The sequence below is a fragment of the Carcharhinus amblyrhynchos genome, unplaced genomic scaffold (genome assembly GCF_965287045.1).
Source record: "Carcharhinus amblyrhynchos unplaced genomic scaffold, sCarAmb.v2.hapA scaffold_42, whole genome shotgun sequence".
In the NCBI taxonomy this organism is placed as follows: domain Eukaryota; kingdom Metazoa; phylum Chordata; class Chondrichthyes; order Carcharhiniformes; family Carcharhinidae; genus Carcharhinus; species Carcharhinus amblyrhynchos.
In genome coordinates this window covers 2615231-2627908 of record NW_027649783.1, presented here as the reverse complement: position 1 = coordinate 2627908, position 12678 = coordinate 2615231, and the positions used below count along the sequence as shown (strand labels likewise).

The 12678-nt window shown below is 45.4% G+C and overlaps 4 non-coding genes across 4 annotated transcripts; all 4 read left to right on the top strand.

Moving 5' to 3' along the window:
- The first annotated feature begins 562 nt into the window (after positions 1-562).
- On the top strand, positions 563-634 carry trnad-guc (transfer RNA aspartic acid (anticodon GUC)). The gene has a single exon. It is a non-coding gene; the product is annotated as a tRNA-Asp (tRNA).
- Positions 635-4799: 4165 nt separating this feature from the next.
- On the top strand, positions 4800-4890 carry trnap-cgg (transfer RNA proline (anticodon CGG)). Its single transcript is given in 2 exon segments — positions 4800-4835; positions 4855-4890. It is a non-coding gene; the product is annotated as a tRNA-Pro (tRNA).
- Positions 4891-6862: 1972 nt separating this feature from the next.
- On the top strand, positions 6863-6945 carry trnal-uag (transfer RNA leucine (anticodon UAG)). Its single transcript has one exon. It is a non-coding gene; the product is annotated as a tRNA-Leu (tRNA).
- A 3034-nt stretch (positions 6946-9979) lies between these two features.
- On the top strand, positions 9980-10053 carry trnat-agu (transfer RNA threonine (anticodon AGU)). Its single transcript has one exon. It is a non-coding gene; the product is annotated as a tRNA-Thr (tRNA).
- The last annotated feature ends 2625 nt before the right edge of the window (positions 10054-12678 follow it).

Sequence of the window (12678 nt, the reverse complement as noted above, 5' to 3'; positions counted from 1 at the left end):
TAAATACTATATTATGAAACACTTAATGTTTTTGCTCAATCTGCACCTGTACCTCGGGCAATAAAAATACAATATAATTAAAGAAAAGCATCTCAGTTGTAAAACACTTTGAAACTTCCAGCGGTTTGGAAAAAAAAACACATTTCAAGACAAAATAAAAGTAAAATCCTGCCAATGCTGGAATCTGAAACAACAAATGGAAATGCTGGAAAAACTCAGCAGTTCTGACATCATGTGTGGAGAGAGACCAGCTGAGATTGTCCAGAATGTTCAGACTTCAAGTCACCCCGTCTTTCCCCCAAAATTAAAAAGAACATGCGGTTTGATATGAACGGCAAACGCACCTTTCTGTCTCCACCTGATTTATGTTTTTTCTTCATGCATCCATCTCATTCTCTTTCCTGCTAATCCAAAAGTCTTAATGAGTTAGTTAAAGCCGCTGTTTGCTGCATGAAATGGTTCTGCGTATTGGGGAAAATAACTGATCTCGTCAGAACTGAGTTGTCGTTCCGGAAGTGGAAGTGGCAAGTGTACAATGCGTACGGTCACCTACAAAACCAATTCCTCGTTAGTGTAGTGGTTAGTATCCCCGCCTGTCACGCGGGAGACCGGGGTTCAATTCCCCGACGGGGAGTTTATCACAAATTTATGATCTCAAACTGTGTTGTTCTGTAACTTTGAAAACAAACGAAAAAGACTGTCAAGGAATGAAACTTACAAAAACGCAAATCTTTACATTTGTACCGACACTTATCGTGACCTGGGATCAACGTTCATTCAATTCACCAGCATTTTGGCTCATCTTTGATCTGGCGATTCCACGTAGTCATCACGTCGATTATTACCCTGATATTAGCACAATGTCAATAAATGCTGTGATTACTTATTTTTCAGTTCTATTTTTGGATGATCCACTGATTCCCAGATCCCCGAAAATACAAAGGACATCCCCAATGTTTTTCAATATTGGAAATCCCTTTGAGTCTGTGAGTTGTGAAGATTCATGCAGCGTGAGGAATGGAATATTAATGCATGATTGTAAGAGCAGGAAGGTTCAGTTCGAGCTGGGCAAAATTTTGGTGAGGCCACCGCTGGAGGACAGTGTGCAGTTCCGGTCAAATCACTACAGTAAGGATTTGATTGCACTGGGGAGGGTGCAGTGACCAGATCGTAGACTGGGATGGAGAATTTGAGCTATGAAGAGAGATTGGATTGGATCAGGTTGTTTTATTTAGAGCAGTGAAGGCTGAGAGGAGACCTGATTGAGGTGTATAAGAAACGGACAGGGTGGATAGGAAGCTGCTGCTGCCTCACAGCACCGGGGACCCGGGTTTGATTCCCGGTTTGGGTCACTGTCTGTGTGGAGTCTCCATGTTTCCCCATGTTTGCGTGGATTTTCTCTGGGTGAACAAAGAACAAAGAAAATTACAGCACAGAAACAGGCCCTTCGGCCCTTCAAGCCTGCATCGATCATGCTATCCGACTTATCCAAACCCTCCTTCCGTTCCGAGGACCAGATCCCTCTATTTCCACCTTATTCATGTATTTGTCAAGATGCCCATTTCAAAAGTCACTACCGTATCCACTTCCACTACATCCGCGGCAAAGAGTTCCAAGCACCCACCACTCTCTGCCTCATACATCTCCTTTAAACCATGTCCCTCGCACCTTAAGCCTTTGCCTCCTAGAAACTGACTCTTTCACCCAGGGGAGAAAAAGGCTTCTGACTATCCATTCTGTCCATGCCTCTCGCAATCTTGTGGACTTCTAGCAAGTCGCCCCTCAACCTCCGTCGTTCCAGTGACAGCAAACCGAGTTTCTCCAACTTCTCCTCATAGCTAATGCCCTCCTTACCACGCAACATCCTGGTAAATCTTTTCTGAACCTCCTCCAAAGCTTCCACATTCTTCTGGTACTGTAGCGGCCAGAACTGAACACTATATTCCAAGTGCGGCCTCACTAAGGTTCGATAAAGCTACAGAATGTCTTGCCAATTTTTTTAAACTCAGTGTCCCGGCCGATGAAAGCAAGCATGCTACTTGACGTCCACGGACGGTTATCGGGGCAGCACGCTAGCATAATGGTCAGCACTGCTGCTGCACAGCTTCAGGGACCTGGCTTCAATTAGAGGAGTTTGCACATTCTCCACGTGTCTGCGTGGGTTTCCTACGGATTCTCCGGTTTCCTCCAACAGTCCAAAGATGTGTGGGTTAGGTTGATTGGCTGTGCTAAAATTTCCCCATAGTGGCCTGAGATGCGAAGGCTCGAGGGATTAGCGGGTAAAAAATGTAGGGATATGGGGGTAGGACCTGGGTAGGATTGTGGTCGGTGCAGACTGGATGGGCTGAAGGGCCTCTTTCTGCACTGTAGGGTTAAAGAAAAACACTTATCAGAAACATAGTGTGATTTCTATATGTGTGTTGCTTGATGTTGTTTTTGCTGTTCTTGTTTTTTTTTCACTGTGACTGTGTTTTCACTGACTGGCAATGAAGATAAATAAATAAATGCCTCATGATCGAACTGAATGGTAGAACAGAGTCAACGTGCCATGCGCAATGTCTGTTCTTAATTGCTGTGTTCTGGTGACTGGAAGAGACGGATCGATGGATACTGAGGGAAATAAGGGTGGAAATTGCAGTGGCAATGGAGGCAATTTCTAACCCAGCTCGTTATATGGGTGGTGCCCAATGAGTGGAGAATTGCAAAGGGTAAAGACACCTCTTCAGAAATGGCTGTAAGAATCAGTCCAATCAGTTTAATATCAGTTTAATTGTTGGGCCGAAGGGCCTGTTTCCTGTGCTGTGTTCTTCTTTGTTGTTCAATATGTAATATTCTCCAAATAATAACCGGAGGACAAGAAATAACACCCACCTGTGCTAATGCACAATAATTAAGGAAAGCCCCTCAATAATCCCATAGTTAATGAACTTGATCGAGATCTTCATGACGGTAATGGAAAAGGCGAGGATTCAAATCCCTTCCTGGCAGTGTTTGGGGGAGGCAGTGGCAGTGGACAAGTAATCCAGAGATCCTGGGTAATACTCTGGGAAGCTGGGTTCAAAACCCAAAAGGGCAGATGGTGAAATTTTAATTCAAGACAAACCTGGAATTAATTGTCCATTTTTAAAAAAGCCCATGCAGTTTACTAATGTCCTTCAGGGAACAAAAGCTGCAGGAGGAGGGTATTTGAATCAGCAAGCCGAGAGGTAACAAAAACATGGATGAGGGTTTCAGGTGCAGTTGAGATCAGGTATTATCAACAATGTGTGAAGTTACACAGCTGGAAACAGGTGACCTTGGTGCAGGAACAGATGTGTGGTCAGAATCTCATTTCCAGGTGTAATGATGTGCCAAGGTTATATGAGTTTGTTTCGGCCTCGACAGTGACCAGGGAGAGTGATGGAGTCATTGACTGGGAATGGAATTTGTGGTGGGACCTTTGGCCTTCCAGGTGTTTAATGGGGAACTATCTGCTTATCCAGTACAAGCTGCTGGATAAGCAATCTGATAATTTAATAGAAAGGATTGGTTCTGAGAGCTGATGGTGAGCTGGAACTGGGTATTATCAGCTTACGTGTGAAAACTAACACTGATCTTCAGATTATAACACCGAGAGGTGAGGTCTAGAAATAGGAGGGAGCCAAGGTTAGATCCTTCAAGGATTCGGGAGGTAACAACACAGGAGGGAGAAGAGTGACCATTGCGGGTGATATTGTGCCACTGACCAGAAAGGTAAGAATGGAACGAGGCGAGTGCAGTCTTCCCCAGCTGGACAACCATGGAACATAGAACATTACAGCGCAGTACAGGCCCTTCGGCCCTCGATGTTGTGCCGACCGGTGGAACCAATCTAATGACCCTCCAACCTAAACTATTCCAATATTATCCATATGCCTATCCAACTGATCATTTGAACGCCCTTAAAGTTGGCGAGTCCACAACTGCTGCAGGCAGGGCATTCCACGCCCTTACTACCCTCTGAGCAAAGAACCTACCTCTGACATCTGTCCTATAATTATCACCCCTTAATTTAAAGCTATGTCCCCTTGTGTTAGCCATCACCATCCGAGGAAAAAGGCTCTCACTGTCCACCCTATCCAATCCTCTGATCATCTTGTATGCCTCAATCAGGTCACCTCTTAACCTTCTTCTCTCTAACGAAAACAACCTCAAGTCCCTCAGCCTTTCCGCATAAGACCTTCCCACCATACCAGGCAACATCCTGGTAAACTTCCTCTGCACCTTTTCCAATGCTTTCACATCTTTCTTATAATGCGGCGACCAGAACTGTACGCAATACTCCTAGTGCGGCCGCACCAGAGTTTTGTACAGTTGCAACATGACCTCACGGCTCCGAAATTCAATCCCTCTACCAATAAAAGCGAACACACCGTACGCCTTCTTAACAAACTTATCAACCTGGGTGCCAACTTTCAGGGATCTACGCGCATGTACACCGAGACCTCTCTACTTGTCGACACTTCCATTAGCCCTATATTCTGTACTCCTGTTACTCGTACCAACGTGAATCACCTCACACTTTTCCGCATTGGTCTTCTACACTTTGCTCAATCTGTTCTTCACAACAATCCTTGAACTGATGTGATGGGAATTTCTTTCGCTGAGAGAAGCTACAATCCCAACATTGAACATCCTGTTGAATATTCAGGGTCTAAGACAAAGAGGAACGCATTTCCCCCTGAATCTGCTGTGTTTTCCTTCAATGTTCCTTTCAAATGACAGGCTGAAAGGATAGCTAGTTAACAGAAGTTTATTCGCTGACAAATTAGCGCACCGACGGCTCGTTGGTCTAGTGGTATGATTCTCGCTTCGGGGATTGCACTGTATGGTAGTTGCAAGAGGTCCCGGGTTCAAATCCCGGACGAGCCCTCACTTGTTGCCAGTTTTGGTTCCAAATGTTGGTTGTTTATTTGGAAAAAAAAACACGTTGCGTTTTAGATGGCGGGATTTACATGTCTCCAGATCAAGTTTGAAATCCAGCAACACATCCCGACAATTTTCTCAATGCTGCAAATCAAAAGTTTTCAAGAATGTTCACCCACGGAACCAGACTGGAAACTTATCCCAATGAATCAATCAGGGCTGTCCATTGCTTGTCGCGTCAGGGATTCTTGCATCGTGTGTTCAGTTGTATTTTGGTCAGAAAGAAATTGAGGTCTGACAAGGCTGTGGGGGGGTGGTGGTGGAGGAGGTGCGGGGGCGGTGGGGGAGGTGGGCGGAAGGGGGAGGGGGGTCACAGTTTGGTTTTGAATTGATTATATTTTCACTATGTCTCGGGCGTTCCACTGAGCAGGAAGTGAATCTTTGTGAAACTGTTCGGTATTCCACTCTAGAGGTAATTAACTCAATGAAGAGGAGGTATGGAGAGGCTATCCGTGTTTGATTCCACGCTAGGACTGGGTGCCATGCATCTAAGGATACTGAAAGACATGATCAGTGTAATTGCGAAGAGACTGGAAATAACTTTCCAACTTCCGATTTATTAAGGTAACAATGTTTTTTGAACTGTCTTGGGTATTTTGAAATTGTAACCGAGAGTCTTGCTAAAGATAATACTGTTCATGCGGTTTACATAAACTTCCAAAAGCACGGAAATTTTTAATCAGGCAGATTAAAGTAAATGCATCAAAATGTGAATTGATTCGTTTTGAAGGAAGAACCCAGGTTCAAAACATAAACTACATGGTACATTTCTAAAGAGGCAAATATGTACATATATCTTCCAAGTTGACAGGGATGATCATAGAGGTTTACAGCATGAAAAAAGGCCCTTCAGCCCAACTTGTCCTTTTTTACCCACTAAGCTAGTCCCAATTTCCCGCGTTTGGCCCATATCCCTCGATAGTCATCTTACACATGTAACTGTCCCAACGCTTTTAAAAAATAAAGTTATGCTCACTTTTACAACTACCTCTGGCAGCTTGTTCGAGACAATCACCATCCGTAAAAAATAAAAATGTCCCTCTGCACCCTTTTGTACCTCTCCCCTCTCAGCTTAAACGTATGCCCTCCAGTTTCAGACTCCCCTACAATTTCGAGAAGATATGGACATTCTCGCTGATCAATGACCCTTATTATGTTGTAGACCTCAAGAAGATCACCCCTAACTCCAGAGAAAAAAGTCCTTGCCTATCCTGTCTCTTCTTGTAACTCAAACCATCAAGTCTTGGTAGCATTCTAGTCAATCTTTTCTGAGCTGTTTGTAGTTTAATAATATCCTTCCTATAATAGGGTGACCAGAACGGTGAGGGGAGTGATCATAATAAATCAGACAGTGCCCTGCTTTTTCTTTATCAATTGGGTACTGAGTACAAAAGAACAGAGGCTGTGTTAAACCTGCTCTCCCTTCCCGACTCGCCCCTCACCTGACTTCCGCTACGGAAATAAAAAGTACTCACAAAAATCCCGCGAACCGGAAATGCAGTCAAAAGCTTTCAAAGTATAATCAAACAATCACCACAGCCAGCAGGTACACTGCTCCGGAGAACAAGAAATGCTGGAAATATTCAGCAGCTCCGAAAGCAGCTGTGGAGAGATATTCCTGTCGCCAGGATGTAACTCTCCAATTGGATACTTCACATTGCTCAGATCTGACACTCTCAACACCTTCCTGTAAGGAACAGGAAGGGCGGGAATTGGGTCTTTGTTGATTTGAGCAAACAGAGCAATGCAGCAATGAGAAGCTCCTCACCCCCCGGCGGCTTGGGGAAGGATGGGTCAGAGAGACAGGACTCCAGGTTGGGAGCAAAAATGGGGGAAAGAACACATCGAGTTTTTATTGGAATGACAATGAAGATGGAATTCAAATCGACATGTGCGGATTCATACGTGCCCTCAAGTCGTCAGGATGGCCGAGCGGTATAAGGCGCTGCGTTTAGGTCGCAGTCTCCTCTGGAGGCGTGGGTTCAAATCCCACTCCTGACATTGCTTTTTTTTTTCCCTCCCTGTTCCACACACCATCCACACCCGCGAAATATCTCCCCCGGAATGACAATGGTTGCAGGGGCTCAGGAACAGCGACCTCCGGCAAGTTCCATTCCGAGACACATCCCATCCTGTCTCTGAAATATATCACCGTTTCTGCGGCTGACTGACAATCCGGGAACTCCTTCCCGAAAACCAATGTATCAGTACAGACACCACATGGACCGCAGTGACTCAAGAGTGAAATCCCCGAAGAAAAATCTCGAAAAATAATTAATTTTGGGCAACAAATGCTTTCCGGGCCAGCGACACACAGGAATCCTTTCTCGGGTGCATCTGCCTGTATTCATGGAACATAGAACATAGAACATAGAACATTACAGCGCAGAACAGGCCCTTCGGCCCACGATGTTGCGCCGACCAGTTACAAAAACAATGACCCACTAGCCTATACCAATCCCTTTTCGTCCATAAACCTATCCAGAGATCTCTTAAACGCCCCCAAACTAGACGCATTTACAACTGCAGCAGGCAGGGCATTCCAATCCCTCACCACCCGCTGGGTAAAGAACCTACCCCTGACATCCGTCCTGTAGCTACCCCCCCTTAATTTAAAGCCATGCCCCCTCGTGCTAGCTTTCTCCATCCGAGGAAAAAGGCTATCACTATCCACCCTACCTAAACCTCTAATCATCTTATATGTTTCAATAAGATCCCCTCTTAGCCGCCTTCTTTCCAACGAAAACAACCCTAGATCCCTCAGTCTCTCCTCATAGGACCTCCCCACCATACCAGGCAACATCCTAGTAAACCTCCTCTGCACCCTCTCCAACGCCTCCACATCCTTCTTGTAACGCGGGGACCAGAACTGCACACAGTACTCCAAGTGCGGCCGCACTAGAGTAGTGTACAGTTGCAACATTACACTGCGACTCCTAAATTCAATCCCCCTACCAATAAACGCCAAGACACCGTACGCCTTCTTGACAACCTTATCTACTTGATTCCCAACTTTCAGGGATCTATGTACACACACACGTAGATCCCTCTGTTCATCCAAACACATTCAGACTGTGTTTTGCATTATCTGCCGTTCAATAAGAATTGGGATCTTTCTGATTCTATTACTTAAACTGTGCCTGTACAAGTCAACTTCCGGAACTAAAACATAGTTTCAAAATTCATTCTGTATCTGACAATCTTTGGAAATGCAACTGACTTTCTATATCCCCTCATTTGAAATCTCCGATTAATTTTCTTCATTCATTCCTGAGATGTGGGTGTCGCTGGCTGGGCCCGCAATTATTGTCCATCCTAAATTGTCCTTGAACTGAGCGGATGACAGGTCACCTCAGAGGGCAGCTTAGAGTCACCGAAGTTGCTGTGTGTCGGGGGCCACATTTAGATCCAGACCAGGGAAAAAATCATTCCTTAAAGGATATTAGTGAACCAGCTGTGTTATTTTAAGACACTAGATTCATGGTCATTAGACTTTTAATTCCAGATTTTTTTTTTATTGATGAGACGTTTCACCATTTACCATGGTGGTGGTGGTGTGTGTGTGTGTGTGTGTGTGTGTGTATGTGTGTGTGTGTGTGTGTGTCTGTGTGTCTGTGTGTGTGTGTGTGTGTGTGTGAGAGAGAGAGAGAGAAAAAGAGAGAGATAGAGGGAGAGAGAGATTCTCACATAATCAGTCTCTTTGTGAGTGTGGATTAACCTTTTATATGCCCTCACAAACACAGTAATCCCCTTGCCTTTGTCAATTCCTAAGTAGTACTTGTACCTCTGAGACCCTGGTGGATGGTTGGAGGGTGGGATGAGGTTTGAAGGCGATGCCGCAGGGTGCTGAGTGTGAGACCAGCCGATTTTAAAGCATGTGTGTCGGAAAGTGAAGAGTGAACTTGTCCGTTTGAAGATCACAGAAAAGCTGTGTCTGGAGCTGGGCCCGAGAGACAAGTTTTGTGTTGTCAGTAAATGAACTCCTGTAATGAAGACACAAAATCAGAAAGAGGAAATGCTGGAAATATTCAGCAGCTCCGAAAGCAGCTGTGGAGAGATATTCCTGTCGCCAGGATGTAACTCTCCAATTGGATACTTCACATTGCTCAGATCTGACACTCTCAACACCTTCCTGTAAGGAACAGGAAGGGCGGGAATTGGGTCTTTGTTGATTTGAGCAAACAGAGCAATGCAGCAATGAGAAGCTCCTCACCCCCCGGCGGCTTGGGGAAGGATGGGACTCGGATATAGGCCTCTGGCTGGGATTCAAAAATTGGGGGATAAAAACGTATCGAGTTTGAAATGTAAATGCCACAAAAATGGAATTCAATTCGATTCCTGCACAGATTTTGCACGTTGGGTCAAGTAGTCAGGATTACTGATCTGTCTAAGGTGCTCTGTTTCAGTCACAGACTTCTTGAGAGCCCTCGGTTCAAATCTCAATTCTGATGCTGATTTTTTTTCTCCTTCGCGAGGAACCATCCAAACCCAGGAAATCTCTCAGCACAAGGGCAGCAGATGCAGAGGAACAATGACCACCTGTAAGTTCCACTCCGAGACACACATCATCCGGACTTGGAAACATATCACCGTTCCCATGGCTGGCTCACAATCCCGGAACTCCCTCCCTAACAGCAGTCTATGGGTACATACATCACATGGACTGCAGTGTCTCCAGAATGAATTCATCGCTAATTACCCAAAGACAATTAATTTGGACAATAAATGCTTCCCGGGCCAGTGACACACATACCCCGTATGAATAAAGTATTTTCTTTTTTAAATCACTTCGTCCGACAGAAGGAGCGCAGCTGCCTTCAGAGCAGAAAACTGTGTGTGTGAATCACATCTCTATTTTTACACCAAATGTGTGTCTGAAAACAGTAAGTGGACCCAGCTCACGTTACACCGTTCAATATTTAGTCGCATAGTTCACAGGTACCTTCCAATTCTGGCAGTATCTCCTTTTTCACAAATACCACCAGATCTGGAACGTATTTCCAGCATTTCGCTGAGCCCACCCTTAGTCGGTGTAGACTCTGTGGCTTAGTTGGTTAAAGCGCCTGCCTAGTAAGCAGGCGATCCTGAGTTCAATTCCCAGCGGAGCCTTGGTTCTTTTTCACTGGTGTTTGCAATTGTGCCCGTCGCAAGATCCCGTTTTGCCTTTCCCTTCACAGTGGACAATCTCCAAAGATGGAAACATTTCGAGACTCCCCACAAATATCTCGACTATTTGTTGAGATGATCCAGGTATTTTCATCATCTTGCAGCTAAAGAAAAACCATCTGTAATAAACCCAATGCTGTAAGTTCATCAAACACAGATTTCCATTATTTTCTCAGGGAATTCCGAACACAGTCAAATGGCTTAAATTGTTCCATGTGTCCAAGCAGTCTCTCACGCTGCTATTGTGTGTTTTTCTCTGTCTATTGTAATCTCGGTGTGATGCAGTGATATCTCCTCACACTGATGTTCCGATTAAACGATACAGGAGTGAAAATCTGCCTGACTACATTCATTGGGAGCAGGTCGAGCCTTTGCCGTAGCAGACTGGTGCAGCAGAAGCGTGCTGGGCCCATAACCCAGAAATCGATGGATCGAAAACGTTCTCTACTACTCCTGTTCACAGTGATGATAAAACAACTAAACGGTAACTGTGAAGCAGTTGTGACTTTTACCTGGAGTACACAAACTGTTATTTGGCTTCCCCTTTCCCCCAAAAACTGTTCTCGGACCCTTGCTGTTTGTCATTTTCATAAATGACCTGGATGAGGAAGTGGACGGATGGGTTAGTAAGTTCGCCGACGATACGAAGGTTGGTGGTGTTGTGGATAGTCTGGAGGGATGTCAGAAGTTGCAGCGGGACATAGATAGGATGCAGGACTGGGCGGAGAAATGGCAGATGGACTTCAACACGGATAAATATGTAGTGGTCCATTTTGGCCGGACCAATGGGATGCAGGAGTACAATATCAAGGGTAGGAGTCTTGGCTGAGTTGAAGAGCAGAAGGATCTTGGGTTCTGGGTCCACAGGACTCTTAAATCGGCCTGGCAGGTGGAGGATGTGGTCAAGAAGGCGTATGGTACACTGGCCTTCATCAATCGAGGGATTGAGTTCAGGACTCGGGAGGTAATGCTGCAACTTTATAAAACCCTAGTCAGACCCCACTTGGAGTACTGTGCGCAGTTCGGGTCGCCTCACTACAGGAAGGATGTGGAAGCTATTGAGAGGGTGCAGAGGAGATTTACAAGGATGTTGCCTGGATTGGAAGGCATGCCTTATGAAGATAGGTTGAGGGAGCTAGGTCTCTTCTCCCTGGAGAGACAAAGGTTGAGAGGCGACCTGATAGAGGTTTATAAAATGCTGAGAGGAATAGATAGGGTGGATTCTCGTGGGCTATTTCCCAGGGCTGAAATGGTCGCTACGAGCGGACACAGGTTTAAGGTGCTGGGAAGCAAGTACAGAGGAGATGCTGGGGGAAAGTTTTTCACTCAGAGGGTGGAGAGTGAGTGGAATCGGCTGCCGGCGGCGGTGGTAGAGGCGAACTCGCTGGGGTCTTTTAAATGACTTCTGGATGAGTATACGGGATCTAATGTGTTTGGAAGTTACAGAAAGTTCTATGGCTTGGTAGGTGTAGATGTGATTTGCGCAACTTGTGGGCCGAAGGGCCTGTTTGTGCTGCAGTGTTCTATGTTCTATATATAAAACCTCGATCTGTACTAAATGGATTTTGTATGCAACCGGAGTATTACACCAGAAGAGGGAACATCTTAACATGCAAAAATTTACAGACAATAAAAATCCTCACGGAGAATCTCTTTTACACAACAGGGAACAAGTTTGCAACAGAAAGGGGCATATTAATAGAACAGATCTGTGTCTCACTGCTCTAACTCACTGTATCCCTCCATCCCCTCTCATCAACTCTATATGAAGGCGGGATCTTGTTGTTTAGTGACTGAGTGCACACAATCTGTATCTACATCTGATCGAATAGAATTCAGCTTGTGAACAATATCACCATTTGAACCAGCTCTGGGTTAACCCAGGCACAGCTCTGATTGGCTGCAGCCCCCTGAATCTGGGGAACAGACACTGTGAGCATCGCCGGCCTCAGAGGCTTTCACAGTTACTGAGCTGGGAAACTCCAACTAATCCCCGAGAATCCACAGCACAGAGCGAGAGGAGAGGAAAACCTGTCCTGGGAGCTGTCAATCTGAGACACAGTTTGACCTGTCAATGTGCAGATGTGAAGCTGCTCCTTCCATTCCCAATCTGCTATAACCAGGAGTTCCTAACGCCCAATAATGACCAGCTTGCAGCAATGTGTTTGAATGAACACGATGTCATATCATCCAAGCAGCATTTTGAAATGATCATTCAGTGTATTCTGATGAAATTTATTTCTTATGTTCTGTGTGTCATTCCATAAGAATCTTACCTCTGAAATGAGACCTTTTTTGTCCTTGTGCTCCTGATGCTGTTGTTTTACAATCTGCTCACATTCTGATTTCCCTCATGGAACCAGAGAAAGGGAACAACACTGAATCATTCGGCTTATCTTGTCCATGCCAGCCCGAGGGCACCCAGGTGTCCTCTTCAAGCTCACCTTCCTGCACTCGGCCCGGAGCCATGGAGCTGAAAGCATGATGGTGATCCACATACTTGGCACCAAAATACCAGAAGGAGTCCCGGCTCTGGGGCTGCCGGAAGCAAACACTTTCAGTGATAAT